Genomic DNA, 11,511 nt, shown 5'->3' with positions numbered 1-11,511 from the left:
AGAGATAATATTCCGGTCCATTTTGGGACATAAGAGATTGTTCCATATTTCTGTGAATGTATTCTGTCTTTTATACTTGGTTTTTATTTTATTTTCACAGTGAAGGTTACAGAAAGTACTGTCCTTTCTGACACTTCTGGAATGATTTTGTAGTTACAAAATATTACATGCTCATTCCCGAAAGTGCTACAAAGGTGAATCAGTCTGACAATGCAACACGGTTGCAGATCATTTTTATATTCATAACTGAACCAATTTAGGGAGATTGCATGTAATTACATAGAAACATATAGATATATAAATATGTATATATTTATATGCATATAAATTTGTTCTATGTATAGGCAATTGTATAGTATTTGAAGTTCTACATTTATATTATATTATATTATTTGTGGTTCTACGTTTATATTATATAGTTTGTTATTTTTAATTTCTTTTCATGTACAATATGCGTATGCTGAACAAGCCTTCAAGCATAGTTTATTTAATATTGTTTTGAACACAGTATTTTCTTAATTGTCCTGGCATTGTCAATTTAGTTTAGGATATTTTGAATATCTGAATGTCAGTTCTCTTGTGCTGGTCAATGACTGCAATAAAGTTTATTTTTTAAAAAATAAGAATGGAGAAACTGGACTATTGGGTTTTTTTAAAAAGACAATTCCATTTCTACAGCAGGTGCATTGAAGCAGATCCATTTTGCAATTTCTTATCATAATGCCTGCGCTGACCCTAATCCAGCTGAATTTCAATGTATTTATTAGCTTTGAGCTTGGCAGCGGACAATTTATGATATTCCAGATGTTGTTGGACCATGACTTCCAGCATCCCTCACTATTGTTTGATAAAAGATGGAAGGTGAGGATGGATGGAGGTTGCCCATCTCATCCGTAACTCAGCTTGAGTTCTCTTCTCTAACTTGATAGTAAATTTTCCCAAATCTTCATTTACATATCTAGAAGCATTAGATTGGAGACTGATGCTCTTGATATCTTAAAGCCTCTTGGCACTTTCTCTCTTCCTAAAAGTGCTTTTGACTGACAATGAGGCGCGCGCACACACACACACACACACACACACACACACACAGAGAGAGAGAGAGAGAGAGAGAGAGAGAGAGAGAGAGAGAGAGAGAGAGAGAGAGAGAGAGAGAGAATCTGTATAGCCAAGGCACTTTCCATTCCTTATAATCAAGAACAGACTCATTAAAGAAAGAGTAATCATGCATTCACTCCACAATTTTCTCTCCCCAAAGTAATGAAGTTGGAACAGTTATTTACTTATTTTGCAATGTGTGAAAAAAGAGTATTTCAGGGTCACTTCAAAAGTACTTGCAGTTTCATGAGATATTCATCTATATCTGGAATGTGCTATTAGTATAATCTGCAAATTTAGGATATATTTTAAAACGTTTTTAAAATGATGCTCATGTCTGACTTAGGAGGAACGAGTGATATCTATCATTCTAAATATAAATGTAACCTCTAAAATGAATGGTAAATTCTGGCTTTTCTTTTGGCCATAGGAAGTTGACTTAAATGTCAAACCACAGGTATTAATTTTATATTGCATTAAACGGAATGCTTTCTAAACATGTATGTAGTTTGAATAAGTCATCATAAAATTTGAGAGATTCACTTTAGCAGATGTCCATGTCTTGGTCCAGGCTGGAGAAATTGAAGCATCTCACATTCAGGCCAGATATCCATACCCCAAAGATATCACACCTTCTGACTTTAAGAAATGGACCTCAGATTCCTTGGCTGGAAAAAAAAGACCTCATGGAGCATTCTCCAGTATGCTTAGAGAAGCCAGGATCTACAAGAAAAGGATGCCAGGTATTCTACATTGGTAATAGAAATTAAGATGATAGAGTTTCTAGACAAATCCTTTGCCTCCAAGCCTTGGTAGAACTTCCAAAGCTAACCTCAAAGTAGTCCGATAGGAAGCAAACAGACAAAAAAAATAATAATAATACTAAGGAAATAATTGTAATTGCTTTAGTTTTAATAAAGGTCTCTGTTTTTACATGCCATTTACTTAGCCTAAAAAAAGATTGTTATTGATATCTAATGCTAGGAGTAAACTGCCCATGCAGCGATTAATTTAGTGCTCTCCATGGTCCTGAAGTCTTCACCTCACTTACAAACTGGACCACTATCCCCACTTCAATATTCTAGTAATGACAGTAGTTATGCAACTTCTGTGTTTTTCCAAGTCCCTGCTGGTTGCATTAGAATTATGCAAAACCACAGAGCTTGTTGTGAGGTCAAACAAGTACACTTCACAATAAAAACTACTGAAGCGTTGCCTTCTTTTGAAACGGAAAGCGGCAATTTTTATAGATTGTAGATTCTAGTCATGGACCTTTCTCTTCATTGAAACCAGGCTTAAAAAAAAGTCTACTTTGATTCTCTTCTTGTCTGGTTACAAAAATATTCTATTTATGATTTGAAAGAAAGATGATTGCACCCTTCGTCTTTTCCAAAAGGCCAATTAATAATCAGTTATTAAGATACTACCAGCCTACAAAGCCAGGGACAGTGTAATTGCTGATGCTATGGACTGGCTGTGGGGAGATCCAGGTTCTATTCCATTTTTAGGTTTCAGAACAGTCACTTTCTCCCAGTCCTACATACAGTACCTTGCAGGACTGCTCTTGTGGGGAATAATAAGAAACAGAAACACACTAAGTGGAATTCTATTTGTGGACAAGACTTTCCAGTGAGTTAATGTCACGCAGCAGCATTCCATGACCAATAGTTAGCAATCAAAGAGAGTGTTTACCCAACAGGCTTAATGTAGTAATTATGTGAATATATTTTCTGGGGTTACATAATACAGTGAAGGAGCCTGAGTGGGGTAGGAGGCTAATGCCTCCTACTAAGGCAGCATTTAACATCCAGCTGCCTGCAATTACTGCGAGTTCAATTCTCACCAGGCTCAAGGTCGACTCAGCCTTCCATCCTTTCTAAGGTGGGTAAAATGAGGACCCGGTTTGTGAGGGCAATAAGCTGACTTTGTATAAAATATACAAAAGTATGAAGGCTATTGCTTAATGCATTGTAAGCTGCCCTGAGTCTCTGGAGAAGGGCGGCATATAAAAATAAATAAAAATAATAAAATAAATAAAATAAATAAACTAGCCAAAAAGACTGAGTTCATATTATTTGCAAAGCCAACACACACACACACACACACATTTCCCTAACTGATTTTACAATTTTCTAAGTACATTGTGCAATGCAATTACTCTCTTTTCAATTGCACCAGTCAAGTGTATTAAAAAGTATTGAAAAAGATTACTTTTTTGAAATATACTGTATAATCATGAAAGCTATTATTTTTTGGAGTGTTATTGAGGTGGTCTAACAAAATACTTGCAAATTGGTAAATCTTTTGCAGAAAGAACCTCAAAATGACTATGACTTGTATAGGCATAAAATGAATCATGGTACTTTGGGTACTATTTAATAATCCATTAAAATCTCTATTGGCATGGAGAGGATGAATATGTGAATGCATTGAGGGGGGAAATATCAGCGACAAGTAATGCCTCTGTGCTGCTCTGTGCAAGGTTAAAAAATATGAGAGGGATAAACAGAGAATATGCAATATATAAATTGTATTCTGGAAGAAAACCAGATAATTTAAAACCAGGAGAGTATTTTAGAATTTAACAATATTGTAGACTGCAAAATATAAAGCAGAAGTCTGATTTAAAATAAACACTTTCAAAGGTTTTTACAATGGTGTTATTTAAAGATCTTGATGCCACTTGAAAAAATTGCTGGAATAAAGCTAAGGCAATATTCTTTTAAAACTAAAACAGCATTTTTTGCATTAGCATTTAATCTGAATTAGTATCACAAGCATATCTAGGCCATTCTTATTAATTGTTGTGAAATAATCACTTATTAAACAATATATAATGTTGCTGTTTGAATATATCTGTAAGTCACTAGGCAGGAGAAGGTGACATAGGTCATAGTCCAAACAATGAGTAAATATATTGTTTCACAACTACCATTGAGTGAAATATAGTTTTCACCCATCAAAAAGACTCAATTCTTCAATAATGTCCATTTTTGTTTGTGCTGGAGAGATCTCTATAAAGTACAGTAACTTTAAAACAGTGTTTCTCAGCCTTAGCCCCTTTAAGATGTCTGGACTTCCACTCCCAGAATTCCCCAGCCAGCATAGCTAGGGTGATTATAGATTAACAGAGTGGGAAGGGACCTTGTAGGTCATCTAGTCCACCCCCCTGCCTAAGCAGGAGACCCTACACCATTTCTGACAAATGGCAGTCCAATCTCTTCTCGAAAGCCTCCATTGATGAAGCTTCCACAACTTCCAAAGGCAACTTCTGTTCCATTGGTTGATTGCTCTCACTGTCATAAAATTTCTCCTTATTTCCAGGTTGAATCTCTCCTTGTTCAGTTTCCCTCCATTATTCCTTGTGTAGCCTTCAGGTGCTTTGGAAAATAGCTTGACCCCCTTCCTCCTCTCTGTGGCAGCCCCTCAAATATTGGAAGACTGCTATCATGTCTCTCCTAGTTCTCTTCACTAGACTAGCCATGCCCAGTTCCTGCAACCGTTCATCGTATGTTTTAGCCTCCAGTCCCCTATCAGTAATCATCTTGGTTGCTCTTCTCTGCACTCTTTCTAGAGTCTTAACATCTTTTTTATAGTGTGGTGATCAAAACTGGATGCAGTATTCTAGGTGTGGTCCTATTAAGGCTTTCTAGAGTGGTATTAGTACCTCACTTGATCTTGAATGGATCCCTCTGGTAATGCAATTTAGGACTGTATTGGCTTTTTTGGCTGCCGCCACACACTGTTGGCTCATATTTAATTGGTTGTCCACTAAGACTCCAAGATCCTTCTCACAGTTATTGATATTAAGCCTGATTTTGTTCAGTCTATATGTTGGTTTTTCTTGCCTAAGTGTAAGACTTTTCTCTACATTGAATTTCATTTTGTTAGATAGGGTCCAGTGTTCAAGTCTGTCAAAATCCATCTGGATCTTGAGCCTATCTTCTAGGGTGTTAGCTAACCCTGCCAGCTTAGTATCATCTGCAAATTTGGTAAATTCCCCTTCTATTCCCTCAGCTAAGTCATTTATAAAGATATTGAAGAATACTGGGCCTAAGACAGAACCTTGTGGTACCTCACTGCTTACTTCCCTCCATGTAGATGTAGTACCATTAAGGACTACTTGTTGAGTACAGTTTGTCAACCAGTTACAAATCCATCTGATGGTGATGCTATCTATCCCACTTTTTTCTAGCTTACCAAGAAGTAGGTTGTGGTCTACTTTGTCGAATGCCTTGTTGAAGTCTAAGTATATTATGTCCACAGTATTTCACTGGTCTACTAATTTAGTCAATATGTTGAAAAATGAAATAAGATTGGTTTGGCACGATCTGTTTTTAACAAAAATCTGTTTTTATTATCTTTTCTAGTATCTTCCCAGGTATTGATGTTAGGCTGATTGGTCTGTAGTTTCCTGGGTCTGCTTTTTTTCTTCTTTTTTAAAGATAGGAACCACATCAGCTCTTTTCCAATCCTCTGGTAGGTCCCTGGTGCTCCAGGATTTTTGAATGATGTGTGCAGTGGTTCTGAGATGACATCTGCCTGCTCCTTTAGAACTCTGGGATGTAATCCATCAGGCCCTCAGTGATTTGTATTCATCAAGTTCAGCCAGGTGTTCTCTTACCATTTTTTTGCTTATTTTATTTTTTGCTTATTGATAATAGGAAGCATATTACAAAGTTTAAATCATGTCTGTAATAATGGGAATCCATTTTAAATTGTCTGTAACAATTGGGAATCCTTTTGAAACCAAAACAGCCACAACTTTAGCTTTTGTTGAAGTATCTGTGAGATAGACCTGTCCTACCCAATTTTTTATTAATAGAGATTTATCCTGTTCCATTAAATGAGTCTCCTATAGATAAGCAATATCTGCCCTTAATTATATTAAATATGCTAAGATTACATTTGTTCCCTTGGGTTCTCAAAACCATTTTACATTAAGGTTAAGTAACTTCATTCTCAGTCAGATCAGAATTTGGAGATTGGGGCTAAAGTAGTAGACAGTATAGAACAGGGTAATAGCTTACCTCATAATATTTCCGTATTTTTCCATCCATTTCCTATCAGCTCAGTTGTTGATAATGAACTGCACTCCAAATTAATGCAAAGATAAAGCATGCTATAAAATATTTAATACTCTTCAAAACACGAAGATGGTAAGTGAATCAACGAGCTCTTATAATCATGTCATCTTGTTGAAGTTTATGAGATAATTATAAATCAGATTCAATTAATATGAGCCATCTTTGGAGATGCTGTTATCAGCATGTTCACAGTTAATTCTGCTTGTACATGGTTTAGAAAACACTGATGTTGCTTAATGAGACAATATTTAATCTTTCTGATTCTTCCATAGCAAAATTATCTCTTGGATCAGGACAAAAAGAATATAGGAGAAATGAATTGATATTGAGAAGCAAAGACAAACTGAATTTTTTAAGGAGAAAAACTCAGTGGTACCCTTGATCTTGTCCAGCATCTAAGGGGCTGCCACAAAGAAGAGGGGCTCAACCTATTCTCCATAGCACCTGAAGGCAGGACAAGAAGCAATGGATGGAAACTAATCAAAGAGAGAAGCAACCTAGAACTAAGGGGAAATTTCCTGACAGTGAAAACAATTAATCAGTGGAACAACCTACCTCCAGAAGTTGTGAATGTTCCAACACTAGAGGTTTTAAAGAAGATATTGGACAACGATCTGCCTGAAATGGTTTCCTGCTTGAGCAGAGGTTTGGACTAGGAAACCTTCCAACTCTGTTTTATTCTGTTATTTTTTAATGTTTTTTTCTTTTTCAACTTATGCTAACCTTTCCCAGGATCAACAATTTTTCTCATGTTTTCTGCCCATGTTGCTTGCCCCGAATGCGTGAACTTCTTGCTTCATCCCCTCAAGTGAAAAAGCAGTCATAAATTTTTCCAAGATTCACTTAGTGCTTCTTGCAATAACTCTTATCAACCATCTCCAATTTCATATCTTGAAGCAATGTTCTCTCACTCTTACGTCGAGCTTTCATAGCCATACACAAAAATCACTGCTGTAATTTGTTGTCGCAGAAATGTCCTGTATAGACTAATGTAAGTCTGCCATCAGCTTTCTCTGAAGGATTAATGTTATCTTTATTTTCTAGCATGCTGTTCATTACTTTATTCTTGAACCCAAGAAAACAAAGCTATTTGCCACCTTCTGTTCCTTCCCATTACCTTAATGAGAATTCACTAAGCAAGCTGCTTAAAAATTAACATTAACACATTTCTATTTCACTTTATTTTTGTACTTTCCTGATGAGGCCTTCTTCTTTACTTTCATCTTGCAAAGTGGTATAACCTGCAGCGTTATTTTTTGTTCAGTTGTCATTTTATTCAAATTGCTATTCTAGATTAAACAGATGGGGGTGGGGGAAAAATATACTGGTTAAACAAATCTGAGGACAATAAGCTTCCTTCTCTTGCTCCAGGTCTTATTCTTAATCACCCTTTTTCCCTAAACTCAATTCTTCCTTGTTCCTCCATAAAAGATCCTCAGCAAAATATTTGCCTTGTTTTTTTGACAAGTTGTCGTGATGCAACCAAACATGTTGCTGTAGCCAAATTCTTCTTTTATTCTCTTTTTCTATTCATTATGCATCGGATTTCCTCTTCTGTTGCCTTTTCTGCAAACTGCGATTTAATTTGGCATTCCTCTGCCAATGTACGCCTCTATGTTTCTTTGTAGAATCTGAGCAAGATTTTGCTTGACTTAGGAATTACTTTAGGCATTGGTAATTTACAGATATTTTTTTTTTCCTCCAGCCCAGGGGTGACAGGTTCAGCAGGTTCTGACAGGTTCTGGAGAACCGGTAGTGGAAATTTTGAGCAAAAGAAGAAGGGGACAGCAGAGAACGAGGTGGCTGGATGGAGTCACTGAAGCAGTCTGTGTGAGCTTAAATAGACTACGGGGTATGGTAGAGCAAAGGAAGGCCTGGAGGAACATTGTTCATGGGGTCGCGATGGATCGGACACTACTTCACGACTATCAACAACAACAAGTATATTAAGTGTATGGAAAAAACAAGTAATTTCCTTTGCCTAAGTGCTCATTGACAGTTTAAAATGAAGAGCAGAGTCCCCCTTACATAAAGTGAGTTTAGAAGAAGAGGATTTTTTAAAAGCTGCCAATGTACAACCTAGCTTACTTCTGCAATTTCATGGCCAGTGACAGGAACATGGCCAATTTTTCATGCATCCCTAGTCAATATTCTAAATCAATGATAGAGTGAGTGACATTGCGATTTGGACCTAGTAGTGCTACAAAGCAAAACCTTTTTGCATACTGGGGGTAGGGTTGAAAATGATCTGGCAATAATGCAAAATGTAAAATTCTTACATAAGATTTGGATAGTGTCAGAAAGAAAAAATACAAAAGTGCTGTTCAGAAGAACTCTGGACTTTTCAGCCAGTACCTGTATAACTTGGAGTGAACCCTCTTGAAATCAGTAAGGTAGATTTCTGAGTAAATTTACATAGGATTGTACAGTGAGGATTAGTAGATTAATCTTCTCCCATCTAATGTGTTGGATAAGAATTTCCAACTGCTATAGATTCTCACCCTGCTGGTTGGAGCTCTAGAAGATACCAGTGTATCTTGAGTCACTACTGCTAAAAGGAATAATAAGCCTTCAAAATGTCAGGCATCTATTATTTTGACTATATTTTTATATTTAAAAAAGTACAAAATTTGTATTCCTTAAGGTACATATATTCCAAAATTAATGAAAGCTTCATGATGGAACTAGCCTAATGAAGACTCAGATGACCTAAGGATCTGTGTAAATGTATACAGATAGTCCTCCACTTACAATCACAATTGGGACCAGAATTTCCAAGATGGTTAAGGTAATTATTCCTGATTTTTTAAAATCATTTTTGCCATGGTTGTTAATTTATATTGCATTTGCATAGCACCAGAGGTTTCTGAGAGAAGTAGCTCACTGTGAATGGAAGAGGAATGAAAATTTGTCCAGTGGATCAAGCTAGTCACCTGGGAACAGAGTCAAATGGTTGCATTTGTGTTGTATTTGCATAGTACCAAAGGTTGCTGGGAGAAGTACTTTACCATGAATTGAAGAGAACTGAGACTTGGTCCAGTGGATCTAGGGAGCATCTATTTACACTGACTTTGTGAAATTATTCATTGTGAGGGTATCTGATCTTCTGATCAAAAGTGCATCAAGCAATAGTTTGTCTTTGGTAAATGCTTGTGTGATTGCAATTTTATTTTAGAGTATCTGGTTTAGTTCACTGCAACACTTGTTTTTCAGCTGTTTTTTATGGTATTTTTGGATACTGTCCTATTTGTAAGCAGATTGTTAGTTTACATGGATTGATTGCTTGGTTTTATCCACAAATCTATGCTATTTACTAGTTTTCTGCATAATCTATTTTAAGGTTGACTGGAGTCTCCTCTGGGAAGAGATTAGAGGTTGTGCAACTATTTGGATGCATTTGTGCAGAAGCAATACTGCTATTATATATACTGTCTTTTCTGAACCTTGTTGCAAGAATGAAGTATTGTAAAAAGGCAGGACTGTCCAGGAACAAGCCCCAACCGATTATCTATCTATCTGGCAAGCGGTCAGGAATGATGAAGAAGTTAGAAGAGAAGTAGCCATTTCTTCTCTTCTTCCTGAAGTTTCTATTCCAGGAGATAGTGCCATTCTGACATGTCTATCAGTCACTTGTCATAGTACTTAGAGTTAACAAAGCAACTACAATTTCTAACAAAAAATGTTGACAGTTGTAATAACATTTCTTGTACCACAAGCAGAAAATACACTGCTAAGATTGTTCTGCATGACTGCAAGATATCCAGCAGCTGAATCCCTTAATTTTTAATGCTGTGAGGTTTTTTTTAGTGAATTTTAGTGCACTAGTTCTGCATATTTACCCAGCAGCAACTCCCATATTATTTAATCAAATAAGCAAACATGTTAAAGGATTAGTATATAATTGTTCTAAGGATAGGGGGTGGGGGAAGTCTTAGAGAAGCAATAGATATCCCACAGGAGCAAGATATTAATTTTCTTCTTTTTTTTTTTTCTGCCTCTTTTGCTTTCTCTTGGTTTGGTACATCTAAAACCATAGTTCAGTTCAGCAAAACTTAATTTTTTAAAGTGTTGTTCATGGTGAAGTGTTTACCCTTATGTATATGCTTATTTGGAGGTAAGTTACATTGAACTGCACGAGTCAAAAAGAAGGCTGTAAAAATATTTACAGACCCCTCGCATCCTGGACATAAATTGTTTCAACTCCTACCCTCAAAACGACAGTATAGAGCACTGCACACCAGAACAACTAGACACAAGAACAGTTTTTTTCCTGAATGCTATCACTCTGCTAAACAAATAATTCCCTCAACATTGTCAAACTATTTACTAAGTCTGAACTACTATTAATCTTCTCATTGTTCCCATCACCCATCTCCTTCCACTTATGACTGTATGACTATAATTTTGTTGCTTGGGTCCTTACAATTTATATTGATATTGTTTCTTGATTGCTTATTTGTACCCTATGACTATCATTAAGTGTTGTACCTTAGGATTCTTGATGAACATTTCTTTTATGTACACTGAGAGCATGTGCACCAAGACAAATTCCTTGTGTGTCCAATCACACTTGGCCAATAAAAAAAATCTAAAAATAAATTGAACTGAACATGAATATTATTTATTTTTCATCCTATAATGAGAACTGTTTGGTTTACTTTCAACAAGAATTTAAGAAAATTTGCATAACTGTGACAAATGAGATTTTTCTTCTTCTTTTTACAAAAATTACTTCTAGAAGAAAGGCAATGATCCCAAAATCATCCATGCCTTCCAGCCAATTTTGCCATAGGTCAGTCACTAATTCTCAAAATAACCTGAGGACACTTTGGGGCAAAAGCATAAAGCAGGAAGAAAGGAGAAGCTATATTTTCCAACCTGACTTCCTTGGAAGGGCAGCTGTCTAGAAATGAAATAAACACATCAATGGGTTCAAGTGTTCTATTTCCGTTTCTTGTGTTCCTCAAACGAATAACTTTGGCAGTGAATCTTCTTAGTGAAATCCAGTCCTCCCCTTGGGCCATTAGGAAAAAGAATTTTGTCAAATCAGCTTCAGACAATCCTAGAAGGGTCTCAAGGAAGTATTTTTGTTCTGCTCTAGTGAGTAAATGACCCAGATCAAACTTTTCAATATCCCTCATTTCCCATGACAACATCCTACTTTATTGACATTTTTCATCCTACGGTTGAAAACAAACCTGGACTGTCTAATGGTATTGTGAGCATTTGTAATGTATCTCTTTTATAGGTTGGCCAAGAATTGTCCTGAAGGACACTGTAGACAAGTGTTCCTTGACAGTGCTAGTGTTCCTGCTGACAGCTGCAT

At 36.3% G+C, this 11,511-nt stretch overlaps 1 long non-coding RNA gene across 2 annotated transcripts in view; it reads left to right on the top strand.

The window, feature by feature from the left end:
- The first annotated feature begins 5,762 nt into the window (after positions 1 to 5,762).
- Positions 5,763 to 11,511, top strand: part of LOC132712359 (uncharacterized) — a 43,291-nt gene continuing 37,542 nt past the window's right edge. Inside the window, exons 1-3 of one of the 2 annotated variants that reach the window (XR_009623027.2) lie at positions 5,763 to 7,176; positions 7,891 to 8,137; positions 8,830 to 8,973. This is a non-coding gene — a long non-coding RNA (uncharacterized LOC132712359). Of the gene's footprint in view, positions 7,177 to 7,890; positions 8,138 to 8,829; positions 10,610 to 11,511 lie in introns of those variants that run through there. The other variant, XR_009623026.2, reaches the window with a different exon arrangement.

This window comes from Pantherophis guttatus, chromosome 9 (genome assembly GCF_059756535.1).
Source record: "Pantherophis guttatus breed Tessera chromosome 9, ASM5975653v1, whole genome shotgun sequence".
In the NCBI taxonomy this organism is placed as follows: domain Eukaryota; kingdom Metazoa; phylum Chordata; class Lepidosauria; order Squamata; family Colubridae; genus Pantherophis; species Pantherophis guttatus.
Note: the sequence above shows the minus strand (reverse complement) of the source record. Positions and strands in the feature narration are given on the sequence as shown.